Below are 19,520 nucleotides of genomic sequence, written 5' to 3'. Positions count from 1 at the left end.
CTTTTTAGCTTATTACATGTTCCATGTGACAGAACTGAGGAAACTCGCATTGGTTAAAATAGTAAGGACCATTCCACACAAGCTGACCCTAATGTATTTATGAGGACATTTTCAATGGCTGGAAGGATAAAAGGAATTGGCTTTGGAGAAATTCCTTGCCATCTTGGAAACAAAAAAAAAAACATTTGATTTCACATTACAATGCGCATTATAGTGTGTTACTGTGCGTTGTGGTGCGCTGCAGTGCACATCCTATGCTATGGCAAGGTGTGTTGGGGTGCTGTTCAGAATGAATGACACTGCAAAGCACGTAATATGTGTGTTGTGGCAGTACAATGGAGTAAATGGGCTCTAATGTTTTTTTTTGGAGATTTTATTTTACATTTTATTTTTGTCTACGACAGGAAATGAGGATATTTATGCTTAGTGGTGCCGCTCCAAGCTGAGGTGTGAAGCCCTGATGGTGCTCAGGATTACAGGGATGCCAATGACTCCTCCAGGGAGAGGGGAAAAAAAACCTGAGCCGATCCTAGTGTAAAGTCTGGTACACACCACTAGTTTTTTTTTTCCGTTCAGCCCACTGGGGAAACAAAAACGCTCAGGTCTGAGCCGCTGCATTATCTCTGCGATGTTAGTACTGCGATCTCCCTTGCTATGCTATTGTTTTCTTACAGGGTTATTATGGACCTCCCTACCAGAACACTCCATTTAGCGCTCTCAGCCATTGGCAGAAAGCGCTGATCGGGAGCGCCGCTGCATTATCTCTGCGATGTTAGTACAGTGATCTCCCCTGCTATGCTACTGTTTTCTTACAGGGGTATGCCCCCCCCCCGCCAGAACACTCTGGTCAGCGCTCTCAGCCATTGGCAGAAAGCGCTGATCGGGAGCGCCGCTGCATTATCTCTGCGATGTTAGTGCAGTGATATCCCCTGCTATGCTATTGTTTTCTTACAGGAGTATGCCCCCTCCCCCCCCGCCAGAACACTCTGGTCAGTGCTCTCCGCCATTAGCAGAAAGCGCTGATTGGGAGCGCCACTGCATTATCTCTGCGATGTTAGTACAGTGATCTCCCCTGCTATGCTATTGTTTTCTGACAGGGAAAGGGCCCCCCCCCTGCCAGAACACTTCAGTCAGCGCTCTCAGCCATTGGCAGAGATCGCTGATCGGGAGCCGATCAACAGACCTTTTTTGGTCATGTCCCTTCGACAGAGGCCAGCTGAACTGGCTGCAGTACACATGGTCCGAACGTTGGGCGGTTTCTGTTGAACTGTCAGATGCCCCCAACATTCAGCCCCTGTGTACAGGGATTTAGGATGTGTACATGTGAAAGGCCCAGTCAATGCTACTCCTCAGACTACGCCCCCAATGCGTTCCATCCCACCCAATGGGGCCTAATCATGGAGCTCTATCATAAGCTCTAACTAGAAGAGCCCTCAGATTCCCCTTGTACTGAATTGTATTGTGACTGTAATGTCTGCCATCATTTTGTAAACTGTTGGTTCTATATAAATCCTGTATAATAATAATTAGCCCCTGTGGGTGAAATGCGTCAGTAGTCGTGGTCTAAGGAGTGGAATTGACTGAGGCTTTCACATGTACACATCCTTTATTAGGATTGGCTCAGTTGTGCATCAGTTTCTTGTTTTGAGGAAATTAGGGTAATTCTACCCAATGGGGTATAAATCATTAAAGGAAAAACACCATAAAACTGACTGGGGTTTTACCCCATCCTTACTCTGCCTAAAACTAAAAGAATCTCCAGGCAAAACCTTTCTGTGTATTTTAAAGAATGGTGACCTCAGAGATGTGGAAACTGCTTTAGCAGAAACCCTTAGGAGATTGGAGTAAGGGGTTAAGTCTAAGTTCTAACATCTAGCTGTTTCCTGCATGGCGCGTATGCGCGGGCACAGCAGACCATTCATTTTAATATGCTGCTGTACCTGCGAGAAACGCAGGAAAAAGATCCCTGCACCTTTTCAAAACCCCAGCTGCATGTACTGAGGGTGCAGGACGTTTTTCCTGCGAGTGTAAATCGCATGCATTCCTGTTCTCACATAAGTGTGAGTTTAGCTTAAATCTGTGACAGTTTGTTCTTGTTTTGTATGTCCTCGTGAGGATATATTGTATCTTAGCCTATCCTGATAACAAGTGTCACCAAAACAGAAGGTTCAGGGCAGTCCCCTCAACAAACAGCAATGAAAACCCGGCAGAGTTCTAACCCAAACCTAAAATAACAAATATTTTGTTGACTGGTGTTTGACTTTAGGGCCTAATCATACTTGTATGTTGTTTCAACATGTGCGAAAACATTGTTAACATATGTTTGCACAATGCATGGCTCCTCACCTGCTCTGTGTGTAGTGTTATTCATTGTGAATGGCACTCCAATGCACTGTATGGTAGATTACAATGAATGATGCACCGTAGTGCACCACAGCTCGCATACCATGCATTGAATTCACGTTTTTTATTCATTGTAGTGCATTGGCAGCCCATTCATAATGACTTTTTTTTTGTTTGCACCCTGCATATCTTCCCTGGGCTCCACTGAACGTATTGCAATTCAGATCACATTGCAAAACATTCCTTCCCGGCTATGCTATCAGGGGAAAGTAAAAGGTGACCCGGAAGTGATGTCATACACTTCGTTTTCTGGGTCAAAGCAAGAAGGGGAGGAGAGCGGATGCGTGTCTGCTTTTCTCCCTCCCCTCCACCCGCCATGTCGTTCCTAGGCCCGCAGATGGGCAAGTGCATCCCAGAATACATGATGGAGGGTGCTGGGTGCCATCAGTGTGTGAAAGCAATCGGGTGGCAGCACAAATGCCCAAATGTTTCCACTGTACAGGCAGGAGTCTGCCTGTCAATTTTACACACAATCCCCCCACTGTCAGGTCCGTACGACATACAGACCTGGCAGCGAAAGGGTTAAATTGAAATTCCAGTCAGAACCTAACTCTAAACCTACTCTCTGCCACATTCTAAGCCTAATCTATTTAACCACTTGCTACCCGCCTGCCGTCAAATGACGGCGGAGCGGTGCAACTATTGTTCTGGGACGCTGTCATATGACGGCGCACCAGAACAGCCTCCCGGAGCAGAATCCATCTCCCTTCTATCCAAAACTAAAAAAAAGTATTGGCTTTAGTTTCACTTTAACTCTGTAAAGCAAAAATCGCTATATTTACCTTTTCTGCAGTCGCTCTGGTCCGGGCCCACGCTGAGCTGTCAGCGGCGGCTTCTCTATGGGTAACACTATGGGTGACGTCTTTTCTCTGGAATTTCCCAGCCAATGTCGGTTCTCTCCTGCACACAGCATCCGCCACTGAGGACTGGATCGGATTGGCTTCGGAGAAGCCAAGTACAACAATTTTTGCTTTACAGGGTTAGATAGATTAAGCTTAGAATGTGACAGAGAGCAGGTTTTAGCGTTCGTTTTTGTTGGAGTTCCACTTTTTTTTTAACAGAAGAAAAAAGGAGTTCCACTTTAACACAATGCTTTTTAAAGTATATGTGAACCCTTACCTTGTAAAAAAAAAAACATTCAGTTCAAAATGAAAGGCAAAACATATATGTTCAAAACGTTAAAACATTTTATAAGTGATTAAGATCTCTTTTCTCAGCTGTATAAGGGGCTTAGAGATCTGTGGGAGGAGAAATAGCAGCACACTGATCTTCTCAGTCAATTGCTGTGCGGGGGGGGGGGGGGGGGGTCTGTCAGTCCAAGTTTTGACCATTGGAGGACAGGCAGGGTGCGCAGCTAGAACGTCCATAAAATGGTGCTGGGGCTGGATGTGCTCTCATGCCTAGTGTGGTCAGTTTTTAATAGGAAAGCAGGGGGACTGGCAGGGTCATCTGGGATTTCACACAAAGGAAGCAATACAAAGAGAACAGGATATTTTCTCATACAAGTACATGGTACAACAGACATATCAGGAATATGAAATGTTGAGGGTAACATATTATTTAACACATGCCATAGCAGGTGCGTCAATGTGCAGGAATTGATTTCTTTAGTGTGCATAGGCTTATGCAAATAAGAAAAAGTATCACAAACAGTACTCAGCTGTGTTATCAGATACAAATGAAATGAATTCTTTAGGTTTGTCCTCATACTACATAGTAAAAAGATTGGGCAGATATGATACAATCAGACTGTAAGGTGTATGGTCATTCTTGCCATACTGTTCGCTCACGTAATAGTCACTAATCGATGGATCGGCGTTCTGCATAGCTGAAGTCTGCACGTCTCAGTGGCAAGCAGGGACAAACAAGGAACGTTCACATCCAAAGGGATCCCAGGGATGCCTCCTATCACATCACACCGGAAACCAGGAGCCTGAGCGATGCTGAGTCGTCAGCAACAACAACAATAACAAGGGGAACCTTCCTGACTGGCACCTGGACTGTGCCCGCCGGGTATGAGGGGTCAGTGCTGGGCAGGTGGGATAGACAAGTGATAGAAGATGGTGCAGCTCTTTGTGGTGAATGGTGTGTGAAAGGAGCACAGCTCCCAGCTGATTACTCTTCCCCCGGCCTGGACACTCAGGGCCCTGGCAGATGGTGTGTATGGATCCAGCTTCCTGTCCAGTGCTGGGGGACACCTGTGCTGGGGACACATGGGGGACAGTCCACTGACATACACAGGGGCTCAGGCTCAGCATGTCTATAGCACCTGTCAGTGCATTGTACTCCACACACTGACACCATGCCACTTCCTGGAGCTCTGTACATTGCTTCACTGCTGGATAGCTTATCTGGGAACACTCAGGTGACACCTCCATTATTAGGGCTGTCCACATTACAATGTCTCCAGGTCTGCATTCCTTTTCCATTTCTATATTTCACCATTTTTTTCCTTTCATCTCAAAATCAAGGCTGGAAATGCAGCTGCATTAGAGTGGATTGTATAGCAGTTCTGTTTAACCCGCACCTCCCTGGAGAGCACCGACTCACCATCACCCTGCTTGATTTATAGAAAGGACCTTTATATGCTGCAAACCACACAAGTCAGTGCTTACAAATGTTTGCTGCTGTCATTCCCCGCAGAACATGCTCAGCTTCCCCTCCATCCCCTACAACTCTATTTGGCTGAAAGACCAGAGAGAAATACCCACTACTTCCAGGAATATAGAGCATGGGCTAAAGACTCCCTTCCCCTTCCTAGGAGACAGCCAGGGGGTTTGCTGCTGGCCACTCAGACACCTAGCACTGTCACATAGAAGTGGGGAGTGATTCCCTAACCCTGCAATGTACCCAGTGCTTCCTCTCTTCCTTCCTGAACAAATGGAAGTGTGTGCATGTAGATTTGGATTGCACTTCAAAGTATCCCTGTCACAGGAGGGTCACAAAGTTGCACTGCTGATCTCTTGCTAAAATCTAAAATGCTAGTCGCTGGGCTGTTTTGCTTACCAGTGACTTTAAAGTGAACTTGTAAGCTTCAAGCCCACTTTATGAGTTGTGGATTTCTATTCTCAGCCAAATGTGCAGGCACCAGTGCTGTCACATGAGAGAAGGGGGGGGGGGGGGAGTCACATGCTCACCCATACCTAAAAGTGCCTGGCATGTCACTCCTGTCGTGGGGACGGTTTGAAAATCTTTGGGGTGGGCTAAGCTACTTTTTTTTTTCTTTGCCCTGGATTGGCAAGAGAAAGTTACAGTTTAAAGTTTATTTGCACCCCAAAACAAAAATGAGTATGCTGCAGATTACAGATTGCCAGTACTTAGATATGATGGCTGCATTATTTTGTTCAGGCTTTTTGGGCCTTTATTTTTATAGATTTAGAATACTTTATTAATTCCAAAAGGATATTATTAAGATAGTTACATTCAACAAAGACAACACAAAGTCATAATAACGAACAGAAACCAGACACAAAAACAACAATAAAATGACCAATAACAGCAGTTAATACCAAATAAAACAACTTTATTACTATACAGTAAATCCCCCTCCATCGCGGGGCTTACGTTCCAGACTCACCCGCAATAAGTGAAAATCTGCGAAATAGAAAAACCCTATTTAAATACACCCTAGGCATGTTTTTATAACTTTTACAGTACTTTTAAAAGCATTTTAAGGTCTTTAAACACACTTTTAAAACAATAGAAACACATTTAAACACATAAAAGATACTGAGAGACAGAGCAAGAGCAATGGAAAATTCAAAAATATTGAATTAACAATGATTTATTTAATAAAACAATAGTAATAAGTCTTACAGAAAAAAACGCAAAATAACGGGACCCTGAAAACTGAACCGCGATAGAACGGGGGTTTACTGTACACTAATAAACCATACTATTTTCTTAAAGGAGAAGTACAGTCAAAGCTCTTTAGGCTGTACTCCTGTGGATGACAGTAGTGCAGATGCACGTTTTGCACTCCTATGACCCGTTTTCAGCAGACAGCGGGCTGATGTCCGAAAAGATCATGACTATATGGTCGGAATCCACCCACATGCCTGGCAGGGGGGCAGAGCAGAGAGCAGTAACTGATTGACCAGCTCACGAAGCTCTGAGAACCGAGCGATCAGAGACCGCAGCTTCAGCCTTAGAGCTGGCAATAGACCGATGCTGCAACCAACCACCAAGGTAAGTATGATTAGAAAAAAAAAAAAAAAAAACTATCCTTCTCTTTTAAATACTACATAGAATAAATAGCACAGATTGAAAAATAACAGAAAATCAAACTACCAAAATGCAAATATTACACCACATTCTCTAGCATTACCCAAAAACCCACTAATACCAACATAATATAAAAACTGCATAAAAATCCAGATAATAGACCAGATTAATTCTCACATCCAGAGAAGAACTATATAGTTTCATGGCCACAGGCAATAACAATTTCCTGTGTCGCCTATGTGGTATCTGTTGATCCTGCAAATAACTCAATTCTTGTCCCTGGGTTGCTACACTCATATCTCCAATATATCAATGGAGGAAGCATTTGTTTTTACACAGGCTAGATTTTATTCCTTTCCATGACATAGTGCATTGAAAAAAAGATAAGTTTGTTGTGCTTTCCGCTTAAAGAAAGCTATTGTGACATTGCATTTCTGGCAACATCAACTGGTATTTTCTGTACTTTCAGAAAATGTTCTTCATTTGAAAAACAGAAAACTAATGCAGCCATCACATCTAAGGGCGGGTAAGCTGCAATATATTCTATTTCTGTTCTTGAGTTTAGTTTTAAAGGATTTTTCGTGCATTTAACCATTAATGTGTTCTTTACCACTTCCATACTGCTGGACGTCATATGACATTCTGGGCTTTAAGTGGTGCTATCTGAATGATGCCTGTAGCTTTGCGCCCGTGCGATCGGCGAGCCGGAGAATGAATCAGCTGGCGGCAGCCGTTTACCGTGGAGCTGACTGAGGGCCAGAGGGTCCCCAGTCATCTGTATGACCTTTCGGAGGCCGGGCACGACGTATACTGTGACGTCACTTCCGGCGCCGGCAGATGTAAACACAGAGATTTTAAAAGTATTGAAGTTTGGCGCCATCCTACCAGTGTGCGCAATTTTAAAGCGTAACATGTTACGCTATTTACTCAGGGTAACGTCGTCTTTCACATTATACAAAAATTTGGGCTAACTTTAATGTTTTTTTACCAAAAAAAATGGCGTTTGAAAAATTGCTGCGCAAATACCATGTGACATAAAAAATTGCAATGACCGCTATTTTATTCCCTAGGGTCTCTGCTAAAAAAAAAAAAATATATATATATATATATATATATATATATATATATATATATATATATATATATATATATATATATATATATATACATACAGTGCCTTGCGAAAGTATTCGGCCCCCTTGAACTTTGCAACCTTTTGCCACATTTCAGGCTTCAAACATAAAGATATAAAACTGTAATTTTTTGTGAAGAATCAACAAGTGGGACACAATCATGAAGTGGAATGAAATTTATTGGATATTTCAATCTTTGTTAACAAATAAAAAACTGAAAAATTGGGCGTGCAAAATTATTCAGCCCCTTTACTGTCAGTGCAGCAAACTCTCTCCAGAAGTTTAGTGAGGATCTCTGAATGATCCAATGTTGACCTAAATGACTAATGATGATAAATAGAATCCACCTGTGTGTAATCAAGTCTCCGTATAAATGCACCTGCACTGTGATAGTCTCAGAGGTCCGTTTAAAGCGCAGAGAGCATCATGAAGAACAAGGAACACACCAGGCAGGTCCGAGATACTGTTGTGGAGAAGTTTACAGCCGGATTTGGATACAAAAAGATTTCCCAGGCTTTAAACATCCCAAGGAGCACTGTGCAAGCGATAATATTGAAATGGAAGGAGTATCACATCACTGCAAATCTAAGAAGACCTGGCCGTCCCTCTAAACTTTCAGCTCATACAAGGAGAAGACTGATCAGAGATGCAGCCAAGAGGCCCATGATCACTCTGGATGAACTGCAGAGATCTACAGCTGAGGTGAGAGACTCTGTCCATAGGACAACAATCAGTCGTATACTGCACAAATCTGGCCTTTATGGAATAGTGGCAAGAAGAAAGCCATTTCTTAAAGATATCCATAAAAAGTGTAGTTTAAAGTTTGCCACAAGTCACCTGGGAGACACACCAAACATGTGGAAGAAGGTGCTCTGGTCAGATGAAACCAAAATCAAACTTTTTAGCAACAATGCAAAACGTTATGTTTGGCGTAAAAGCAACACAGCTCATCACCCTGAACACACCATCCCCACTGTCAAACATGGTGTTGGCAGCATGATGGTTTGGGCCTGCTTTTCTTCAGCAGGGACAGGGAAGATGGTTAAAATTGATGGGAAGATGGATGGAGCCAAATACAGGACAATTCTGAAAGAAAACCTGATGGAGTCTGCAAAAGACCTGAGACTGGGACGGAGATTTGTCTTCCAACAAGACAATGATCAAAAACATAAAGCAAAATCTACAATGCAATGGTTCACAAATAAACATATCCAGGTGTTACAATGGCCAAGTCAAAGTCCAGACCTGAATCCAATCGAGAATCTGTGGAAAGAACTGAAAACTGCTGTTCACAAACGCTCTCCATCCAACCTCACTGAGCTCAAGCTGTTTTGCAAGGAGGAATGGGCAAAAATTTCAGTCTCTCGATGTGCAAAACTGATAGAGACATACCCCAAGCGATTTACAGCTGTAATCGCAGCAAAAGGTGGCACTACAAAGTATTAACTTAAGGGGGCTGAATAATTTTGCACGCCAAATTTTTCACTTTTTTATTTGTTAAAAAAGTTTGAAATATCCAAAAAAATTTCGTTCCACTTCATGATTGTGTCCCACTTGTTGTTGATTCTTCACAATAAATTACAGTTTTATATCTTTATGTTTGAAGCCTGATATGTGGCAAAAGGTCGCAAAGTTTAAGAGGGCCGAATACTTTTGCAAGGCACTGTATAATATTTGGGGGTTCTGAGTAATTTTCTAGATAATGAATTATGATTTTTACATGTAGGAGAGGAATGCCAGAATTGCTCAGTATAGAAGTGGTTAATCAAAAAATTGCCGTTAAACGTGTGTTGGTGAATTCATACATTTGCTTGTTACGCTTGCCTAATCTGTCAATTCTCTCTCATTTCCTATACAATGCCTGGAGATCCTGTTACTTCCCCTCTTTCTCTTTCAATCTATCCATGCCAAGCATGAAAGCAGTGTAATGTTGGTGTAGTCAGTTTGCATCCCTGAGTTTGCTGCTTGAAAATACAGGACACTGTGCCTCTCCACTCCTAAAGGCCCCTTTCACACAGGCTTTCTGATCAGGTCCGCCTGTCAGTTTTCTCACGCATACCTGATTGGATGCTCCATGTACCCCTATGGAGCAGCAGATGTCAGCGGTGAAATCTTCGCTGACACCCGCTGCTGTCCGATCTGATCCTGTTCTGTCCTCTCCATGAAATCCGGACGGATGGAAACCCTATTTTCCATCTGTCTGGAGGATCGGCTCAGATGAAAACGGACAGGCGGTCCGTTTTCATCCAATCTCCCATAGAGGAGTGCGGGGATCTGACAGGTCGGTCTCAGCCCAGAGAGTGGAGACGGACCTGTCATCCACTTGCTCAGCGGGGATTGGCAGATCGATCCCCGCTGAGCAAAAGGGAGTCCGCCAGGCGGAAAGGCCATGTGAAAGGACCCATAATCAGTTTTGCCACCACATCCCACATCCAGCCCTGCTCTGTGGATTGGCAGGAGCTCCAAGCCGAAACCTTGTTGTCAAAACTCCAGCTGCGCATAGTGCTCATCAAGCAGCAGAGCCAGAGAAAACGGGGGGATTTCCATTATGCAAGGTACTAATGGTAATAATAAACCTAATGTACCTCCCTGCTTTGTGTCAGCATTTGGATACCCCCCCCCCCCCCCCATGCTCATAATTGAAATGCGCCTTCTACAATGGAGAATAGGGATGGGAAGCGAAGCTGTGTGGTCACGTGACAACAGAAAAAAGCTATAAGACATTTTTATTTAAATGAGAGTTTAACTATAGAAAGTTTTTGTTTCTTTTGCGTTAGTATAAAGTGGATTTTATTAAAGAGGAAGTAAACCCTCCTCTGCAAGTTGTACCTATAGGTAAGCCTATGATAAGGCTTACCTATAGGTACTGTAAATATCTCCTAAAAATGTACTGTTTAGGAGATATTTACCTTACATGCAGCCAGTGACGTCACTGGTGCATGCGCTCTCAAGGAACAGCCGCTGGTGCCGTTCCTTCAAAGCCCCGTGCCGTGACCGTCGACTCCCGCGCGCGTGCGCGGGAGTGACGTAATCGCGGGTCCGGCCAATCAGATGGCCGGATGCCGCGATCCCGGAAGATGGGCGACTGAACATGTCGCCCGTCATACAGGTAAGCGGGCGGCACGGCGGGGGCTCGTTCTAAGTGAAGTATTTCATAATGAGCTAGTATGCGATGCATACTAGCTCATCATGTGTTTCTCTTTCAGGTTGTAATAAAAAAAAAAAAATGTAAAATGAGTTTACAACCTCTTTAAGAGTACTTTAATACTTTTTGTGCCATAGCCTCAACGAGTATTTAGATCAGGAAAGTCCTGATGGGTATAGATCAATATTGAGACAAGGGGAAAAGCATAACAGACAGAAAACTAAGATTTCCAAAAAGAGATGTAAGCAATAGTAGGCACCATGTCTCTTTCCGGACTGGTTTCTTTTAATGAACTTGAGTAAGTTCATGTGATAGGGAAAGCCTATGAAAAAAATAAAGTTAAAATTAGAATAGTACTCTTATAAAGAGTTTGTTTAAAATTGCTTTCATGCTTATTAAAGCCGATTATTGCTGAGAATGCCAAGACCACACTGTTCTTTGAAAGGGAAAAATCAAATCATTAACAAATGTACTTTTCTTGAATTAGGATGTTGCCCTCTGCTGTGTGTGCTAGAAAAATGCACTTTGTAACTTTTTATAGGTTTCATTTCCTAGTTCTTTTGGAGTTTTTTTTTTTTTGCCATTTCATCTCTGTACGTTTCATGAATCATTTATTACCAAACAACAACACCCATAAGTATTAGTACTTCAATTCTGGATAGGTGCCAAGGAGTTGCATTGAAGAGGCTATTTTTTGGAGACTTTGTTGGCGATTTGTCCTGCAGCAATTAAGGTTTTCCCCCCATTTCATCTTGTAGCAAGAATATTTTAATAATTGTTTATTCTACATTACTGTGAATCATTTATTAGAGGGGTGTGACACCATTGTTGGTGTTGTATGTTCTCTTATGTAAAATAAAATTAAAAATTCAGCACAGAGTGTAATTGTATCTTACAGTAGCCACAAAAGATGTGCTGACTGGGGCATAAAGAAAAGGATTACTCTTTCCAAATCTTCCTAAAGAATGTGAGAATCAAGGAGCTCCAAGCCTTTCCCACTATATCCAAAACTAGAAAAAGTTTTGGCTATAGGTACACTTTAAGACTATGTAAATATCTAAATGTCCACAGCCTAGTCACAAGTTCACTTTAAAGCAGAGTTCAAGCCTTTTTTTTTCCCTAAAGAAACACCTCTGCGGTGGTCGCATCTTATATAAGTCTGGGTTCACAATAACTGCAGCAGTGGCTCACAGCCGGGGTCCGGTGCATCCCTATTCACCAATTCAGGGGCAAATCATGTCTGAATGTTTGCATGAATTTGCACTAGAATCAGAGCCAAAGACGAACAGGACCCTTTCCAAATGCGGCCTGTGGCCGCCCCGGAGATGTTTGAACTGGCTCCATTGAGAGCCAGGGACACTCCCCTGTCATGCGAATTGGATGCGTTAAAACCCTCGTCCAATTCGCATAAGTGTTAACCCAGCCTAATACATTCTGGCATATGTAGTAAATGTGATCTCTTTTGTTATGCAAATTACCCGCTGTCACCTCCTTAGCAAGCGCACTCCCATCTTCAGCATGTTCATGTAAAGCATACAAAGTGTGGTGCACTCATTGTATTGCGGAGGCTGCCCATTGACTTCTTTGATGACACTTACATCCCAGGAGCCAGTGGGCTGTCGGATATGAAGCACCTCACAGCGGAAGTGCACCTGTCTAATTGCCAAAAAAGGTAATAAGCGTTGAAAAAACAAAACAAAAAAAAAAAACATTCCAATGATTATTGGCAATGTGATCAGCAATGTGAGGGAGGGGGGGGGTTTGGGGGTTAAACTTCAAAAATTGGGTGGAACTCCACTTTTAAGGCTCATTCAGGTGGGTGCTGTGGCCCATACAGCATGAATGAGCACATCGTTTATGCTGCATGCAGGTAGCTCATGTTTCTCTATGGGGATGTAGCAGCTACACGGACACAGCTGCTCCTCCTAATGTGGCAGGCATGCAGGGACGGGTGAGCAGCTCAAAATGCAGGCAATGTGCATTCACGGTCACTTACCTGCCCCTGTACACATATCTGCTAGCATGAGCTCCTGTGTTTGTTCAGCCACTGCATTCCCATAGAGCGACATGAGCTGCTTGTACACAGCTCCAGCTGTTTAAAGCCTTCCCTTGGAGCGTATGCATACATGCGGCTCCTCAGAAGTGGGTTATTATCTGTGGGTGCTGCATATTCAGCATGCTCCCAACAGGGAGTGCTGTTGGGATCCACCAGGGACTGCTCCGGGTCTCGTACTAACAACTTTGATTGGCTATGAGAGTGATCAGTCACTGTACAGCCTGCCCCTGTGTTGTTTTTTCCTCTTGAATGAAGAAAAAGATAGAGTCAGGTCTATAAATATTGGGACATCGACACAATTCTAATCTTTTTGGCTCTATAAACCACCACAATGGATTTGAAATGAAACAAACAAGATGTGCTTTAATTTGAGGGTATTTACATCCAAATTAGGTGAACTGTGTAGGAATTACAACAGGTTGTATATGAACCTCCCACTTTTTAAGGGACCAAAAGTAATGGGACAGATTAACAATCATAAATCAAACTTTCACTTTTTAATACTTGGTTGCAAATCCTTTGCAGTCAATTACAGCCTGAAGTCTGGAACGCATAGACATCACCAGACGCTGGGTTTCATCCCTGGTGATGCTCTGCCAGGCCTTTACTGCAACTGTCTTCAGTCCCTGCTTGTTCTTGGGGCATTTTCCCTTCAGTTTGGTCTTCAGCAAGTGAAATGCATGCTCAGTCGAATTCAGGTCAGGTGATTGACTTGGCCATTGCATAACATTCCACTTCTTTCCCTTAAAAAACTCTTTGGTTGCTTTCGCAGTATGTTTCGGGTCATTGTCCATTTGCACTGTGAAGCGCCGTCCCTTGAGTTCTGAAAAATTTGGCTGAATATGAGCAGATAATATTGCCCGAAACACTTCAGAATTCATCCTGCTGCTTTTGTCAGCAGTCACATCATCAATAAATACAAGAGAACCAGTTCCATTGGCAGCCATACATGCCCACGCCATGACACTACCACCACCATGCTTCACTGATGAGGTGGTATGCTTTAGATCATGAGCAGTTCCTTTCCTTCTCCATACTCTTCTCTTACCATCACTCTGGTACAAGTTGGTCTTGGTCTCATCTGTCCATAGGATGTTGTTCCAGAACTGTGAAGGTTTTTTTAGATGTTGTTTGGCAAACTCTAATCTGGCCTTCCTGTTTTTGAGGCTTACCAATGGTTTACATCTTGTGGTGAACCCTCTGTATTCACTCTGGTGAAGTCTTCTCTTGATTGTTGACTTTGACACACATACACCTACCTCCTGGAGAGTGTTCTTGATCTGGCCAACTGTTGTGAAGGGTGTTTTCTTCACCAGGGAAAGAATTCTTTGGTCATCCACAGTTGTTTTCCGTGGTCTTCCAGGTCTTTTGGTGTTGCTGAGCTCACCGGGGCGTTATTTCTTTTTAAGGATGTTCCAAACAGTTGATTTGGCCACACCTAATGTTTTTGCTATCTCTCTGATGGGTTTGTTTTGTTTTTTTCCAGCATATTGATGGCTTGCTTCACTGATAGTGACAGCTCTTTGGATCTCATATTGAGAGTTGACAGCAACAGATTCCAAATGCAAATAGCACACTTGATTAAATGAACTCTGGACCTTTTATCTGCTCCTTGCAAATGGGATAATGAGAGAATAACACACACCTGGCCATGGAACAGCTGAGCAGCCAATTGTCCCATTACTTTTGGTCCCTTAAAAGGTGGGAGGCACATATACAAACTGATGTAATTCCTACATCTTTCACCTGATTTGGATGTAAATACCCTCAAATTAAAGCTGAAAGTCTGCAGTTAAAGCACATCTTGTTTGTTTCATTTCAAATCCATTATAGAGCCAAAAAGATTAGAATTGTGTCTATGTCCCAATATTTATGGACCTGACTGTACATTATGTCTTTTTCTCCTTGTTAGAAGAGAAAATTCTAAACAGGGAAGAGTGTGTGTAAAGAAATTGGTAATAAAAATAGATCTAAAAATAGTTAGATATAGAATAGCTTTGATCTAGGCCAGTGTCAGGGTTAGAGTTAGTGCAAGAGAATGTCTCCAGCACATCATGGATCTCCAGAATGGGCCCAAAGCTTTATTTAGCGATCACATTGTTACAGCAGAAGCAACGTTTTTGGAACCTTACAGGACCCCTTCATCATGTGATGAGTTAGAGTCAATGTTAGAGACAAAGATCGGGGGCACAGGTCAGGGTCAGTGTATTTTAGGTAGGAGAAAAAAAAAGAATACACATATGTAGTAGCTGATTGTCTACCATGCACAGCTGAACCAGATTCCAAGTGCCCCAGTTTTAGTAAATCTCCCCCAATGTGCATATGCGCATTGGATAACCTAGAGCTGCTTTCAGATGTGTGAAAAAATAAGGTAATTTTTCTCTACCTGTGTGCATGAGGCCTTAAGGCTGGATTCACACTATTGTGAATTGGATGCGGGTTTTCCTGCATCCAAATTGCATGACAGGAGACTGCACCTGGCTCTCTATGGAGCTGGTTCACACAGCTCTGTGTCGGATGCGAAGGGGCTTGCAGAAAAGTCCTGTGCGTCTTCTGGTCTGTTTCAGGTCCGAAATCAGTCAAAAATTCAGACCTGAAATGGTGGACGGGGGCACACCATACCCCATTCTGGAGAGCTGCTCCAAATTTAGAGTCAACCCAGCCTAAGGCCCCTCTCACACTTGTGCGACCTAAAAGTTGCACAATTTTGCCGCAATTTTGACTGAACTTGAAGCAATGCCTATGTGTAATATTGAGGCATCAAAGTCAGACCAAATTAGTGCAGGGACTGCTTTGAATTTGCTGCAGCTTGTATTTGCACAGATATGAAGGACACTCATTGGAAATCGTGGAGTACGACTTGTCATGCAACTTTGCAGTCCCATGTCGCAGGACAAGTCACACAAGTGTGAATGGGGCATAAAGGTAACTGTATTGCACAGCATAAAATGGGCCTTATGGCCATGCTAATTCCTGTTCCCCCAATTGTGTAAGCATGAAACAACTTTTTTTTTTCTAGTTATTCTGATTCCTGGTCTTACAATGTACGTGTTATTCTCTAGTATCTTATTTGTTATTTGATAGACGGCACAGTGGTGTAGTGGTTAGCACTTTCACCTAACAGCAAGAGGGTCGCTGGTTCGAATCCCAACCATGACACTACCTTCCTGGAGTTTGCATGTTCTCCCTGTGCCTGTGTGGGTTTCCTCCGGGTACTCCGGTTTCCTCCCACACTCCAAAGACATGCTGGTAGGTTAATTGGATCCTGTATAAAAAAATTGGCCCTACTGTGTATGTATGTGAGTTAGGGACCTTAGATTGTAAGCTCCTTGAGGGCAGGGACTGATGCAAATGTACAATGTATATATAAAGCTCTGTGTAAATTGACAGCGCTATGTAAGTACCTGAAATAATAATAATAATATGAAGAAACGTTTTTGATCCTTGTTTTTGTTATGATGGTACAATGTTATGTACCACCTGTAACATTTTTATGAAGCCAGCAGGGCTTTGTGGGAAGATGTGATGCTTGGGGCCATTGTGACCCATTACATGTTAGAAACATCTCCAACATCTTGCGGTAGGTAGCTCCTCAATGACAATGGTTAGCAGTTGTAATGTTGTTATTGGACATGTAGAGAGACAATTATAGAGTATTGTATGAAGCCTCAGTTTCTTTGGGGGGTGGATGGCAAAGTACAAGGAAAGTGTCAGTTGTAGGACATGGTTCTTCATACTCTAGGTCAGTGATGGTGAACCTTGGCACCCCAGATGTTTTGGAACTAAATTTCCCATGATGCCCAGCTACTCTGCTGAGTGCATGAGCATCATGGGAAATGTAGTTCCATAACATCTGGGGTGCCAAGGATCGCCATCACTGCTCTAGGTTAAGGCCTTTTTTCTTTCCTTTCCCCTGTGTTTGATTCACTTGAATTCTGTTTTCTAAATTCAAAAAGAGAAGTCCAAACAGAAAATGTGTTTTCAAAACATAAAAAGCTTTTAGTCAATTTACAGGAAACATACATATCAAAAGTAACCTTTAGAGCCGGTTCACACTAGCGCGACTTGTCAGGCGACTTGTCAGCCTGACAAGTCGCGCACCGTCACGGTCCATTGACCGCTACAGGACCCGTTCTAATAGGAGCGGCACAAGTCGCTCCGACTTAGAAAAAGGGTCCTGTACTACTTTGGGGAGACCTCGGAGCGACTTGCATAGACTTCCATTATGTGAAGTCCCTGCAAGTCGCTCCGAAGTCGTGGTGCATTGTAATGCACAAGTCGCCCCCGAAGTAGTAAGGAGTCGTGTCGCCCCAGTGTGAACCGACTCTTAGGCCTCATGCACACAGAGCGTTTTTCGTGCCACTTGTAGGAGCGTCAGACGTTTTTTTTACAGCTTAAAAACACCTCTCCATGTTATTCTATGGCCTCGTGCTTTTAGGAGCTTTAAGTGGCATAGGCGTTTTCAAACTGCAAAAAAACCCAGGGCCAGTGCTTTCTGAAGCAGCACCGTTACAGCTGTAAAAACGCCTGACGTGGCTAAACGCGTGTTAACGCTGTATACAGCGTTAAGCCATGTCAAGTGTTTTTAAACTGTAGTAATTGAATTTGGGAGTGGAAAATAGAAGAGGGCAGAGAAACTCTGCTAAACGTGCATTGATGCCAATGCAAAACACTTCTAAAAGCGTGTTTTTACAGCTGCTTTTTCCTGGCGTCGGTACTGGATTTGCAGCTAATTTATCTTAATGCTCTGTGTGCAAGAGGCCTAAGGGATAAATTCACCTTTTAAAAAAATTTGTAAATCCACAATTTTTAGCATGTAAAAAAATGTACATTTACTGTTTTTTGTTTCTGGTGTCTGTATAGCATTGCACCAGTAATCAGCAGGTCTCATGCAGATCTGTCAGTGTATCTGTGTGCCCGTACATTACACAGGCAAGCACATACCGTCTGGCAGGAAGACTCCATTAACTACCACAGCGCTGTGGTAGTTAATTGAAAACTACAAGCCACCAGCAACAAAGACTGTCGGGACTTGTAGTTTTCTATTCACAGAGGACTGTGAATGAATGCAGCAGCCGGGCCCCGTTCTGCTACCTTTTTTTTTTTTTAATTGTGACAGATAGGGGGGGATGGGGAGAAAGAACCCACTAGCTGTCTACTTCACTACTGACTACCATCTTTCTTTATTACATGCATTAATGTGTGTGGCATTAGAGGAAACCTGTCATTTAGGAAATATGCTTTTTAAAATGCTATTTTCCATGCTGGCTCTCGGACTTCAGTGTTTGAACCACTAACTGGGAACATATATACGTATACATCAGGCATTCCAGCTTAATGAGACACTGTCAGATCTCTAAAGTTTTTAATCCAGCTGTCTCCTACAATATAAGACAGTATATACTTGCCTGCCCAGCAGCTGGTTTCTTCTCCGTTCTCAGTTCCAGCCCTGCAGCCTTGTAAAGCCTTTTGTGCATTTAACACTTCGGAAACTGTCTGATGCATGTATCCCCTGCAGTGCATTTGTTCCTTCCTGTGACTCCATGTATCACTGATAAATCCTGAATGGGCCTCTTAAAAGAACCCTTTCTATTGTGCAAAGATGATTAACTGACAGTCTGATTTTATGTACATGAAATCCTATTAGTGTCACAAGCACTCCACCAAAACCCAAAGAGCTCTGATATATAATCTATAGTTTTCTGGCAAAAGTCAGGTCAGAGTGCCTTCACAAGCGAATCATCATCTTTAAAACATACAGTGCTTAGCCCAGTAGTCCAGCCCCAGAGCCAGAATAAAGCACTCTGGATTTCGAGCCACCCAGGACTTTGCAAGGGGCCAAGAAATCATTCAGACATCTGCAAGTGTCTGCTGTATGGAGTAAGGCCGGGTTCACACATATGTGGCCGTGGGTTCATGCCTGGGGTCCAGTGTGTTCCTGTTCACTGGTTCAGGTGCAAATCCGGTCTGAATTTTAGCCTGAATTTTCACCTTAATTGGACCAGAAGGCTCACCAGACCCTTTTTCGATTTGACCACAACTTCCCTGTGTGAACCGGCTCCATTGAGAGCAGGTTACACTTGCCTATCATGCGGATTGGACCTGTGTGAACCGGCTCCATTGAGAGCAGGTTACACTTGCCTATCATGCGGATTTGATGCGGGAAAACCCGCATCCAATTTGCGTATGTGCAAACCCAGCCTCTGGGCAAAACTAAACTTAGCATTGGTCAGTAGGCATCATAAAGGTTCTTGATGGTACCATGATGTTTACGGTTATGTTCCTTACAGCACTACCAAAGCTTACTAATGTACAATGGCAAGAAAAAGTATGTATACCCCTTGGAATTAACTTTTTTTTTTTTTTTTTTTTTGCAGTATTTTTCAATAAAATGTGAACTGACCCTCATTTAAGTCCTAACATTAGACAAACACATTATGCTTAACTTGATAATACACAAACCATTATAATTTCTTGTGTCTTCATTGAACACACGATTAAACATTCACAGTGGTGGAGGAAAAGTAAGTGAACCCATAGGCTATACGTTAATTAGAGT

General features: G+C 43.0%; 1 protein-coding gene across 2 annotated transcripts in view; it reads left to right on the top strand.

Moving 5' to 3' along the window:
• The window catches only part of RB1CC1 (RB1 inducible coiled-coil 1), a 353,042-nt gene that overhangs the window by 12,456 nt on the left and 321,066 nt on the right, over positions 1 to 19,520 (top strand). Inside the window, exon 1 of one of the 2 annotated variants that reach the window (XM_082257759.1) lies at positions 4,331 to 4,440. The exons of the other annotated variant lie outside the window; for it this stretch is intronic. The gene's annotated coding sequence lies outside the window, so the exon portion shown is untranslated. Of the gene's footprint in view, positions 1 to 4,330; positions 4,441 to 19,520 lie in introns of those variants that run through there. 2 annotated transcript variants of the gene reach the window in all.

This window comes from Pelophylax lessonae, assembly GCF_965119305.1.
Source record: "Pelophylax lessonae genome assembly, chromosome: 5".
In the NCBI taxonomy this organism is placed as follows: Eukaryota; Metazoa; Chordata; class Amphibia; order Anura; family Ranidae; genus Pelophylax; species Pelophylax lessonae.
The sequence above is the reverse complement of the archived record's forward strand: the minus strand, read 5'-3'. Positions and strand labels throughout refer to the sequence as shown.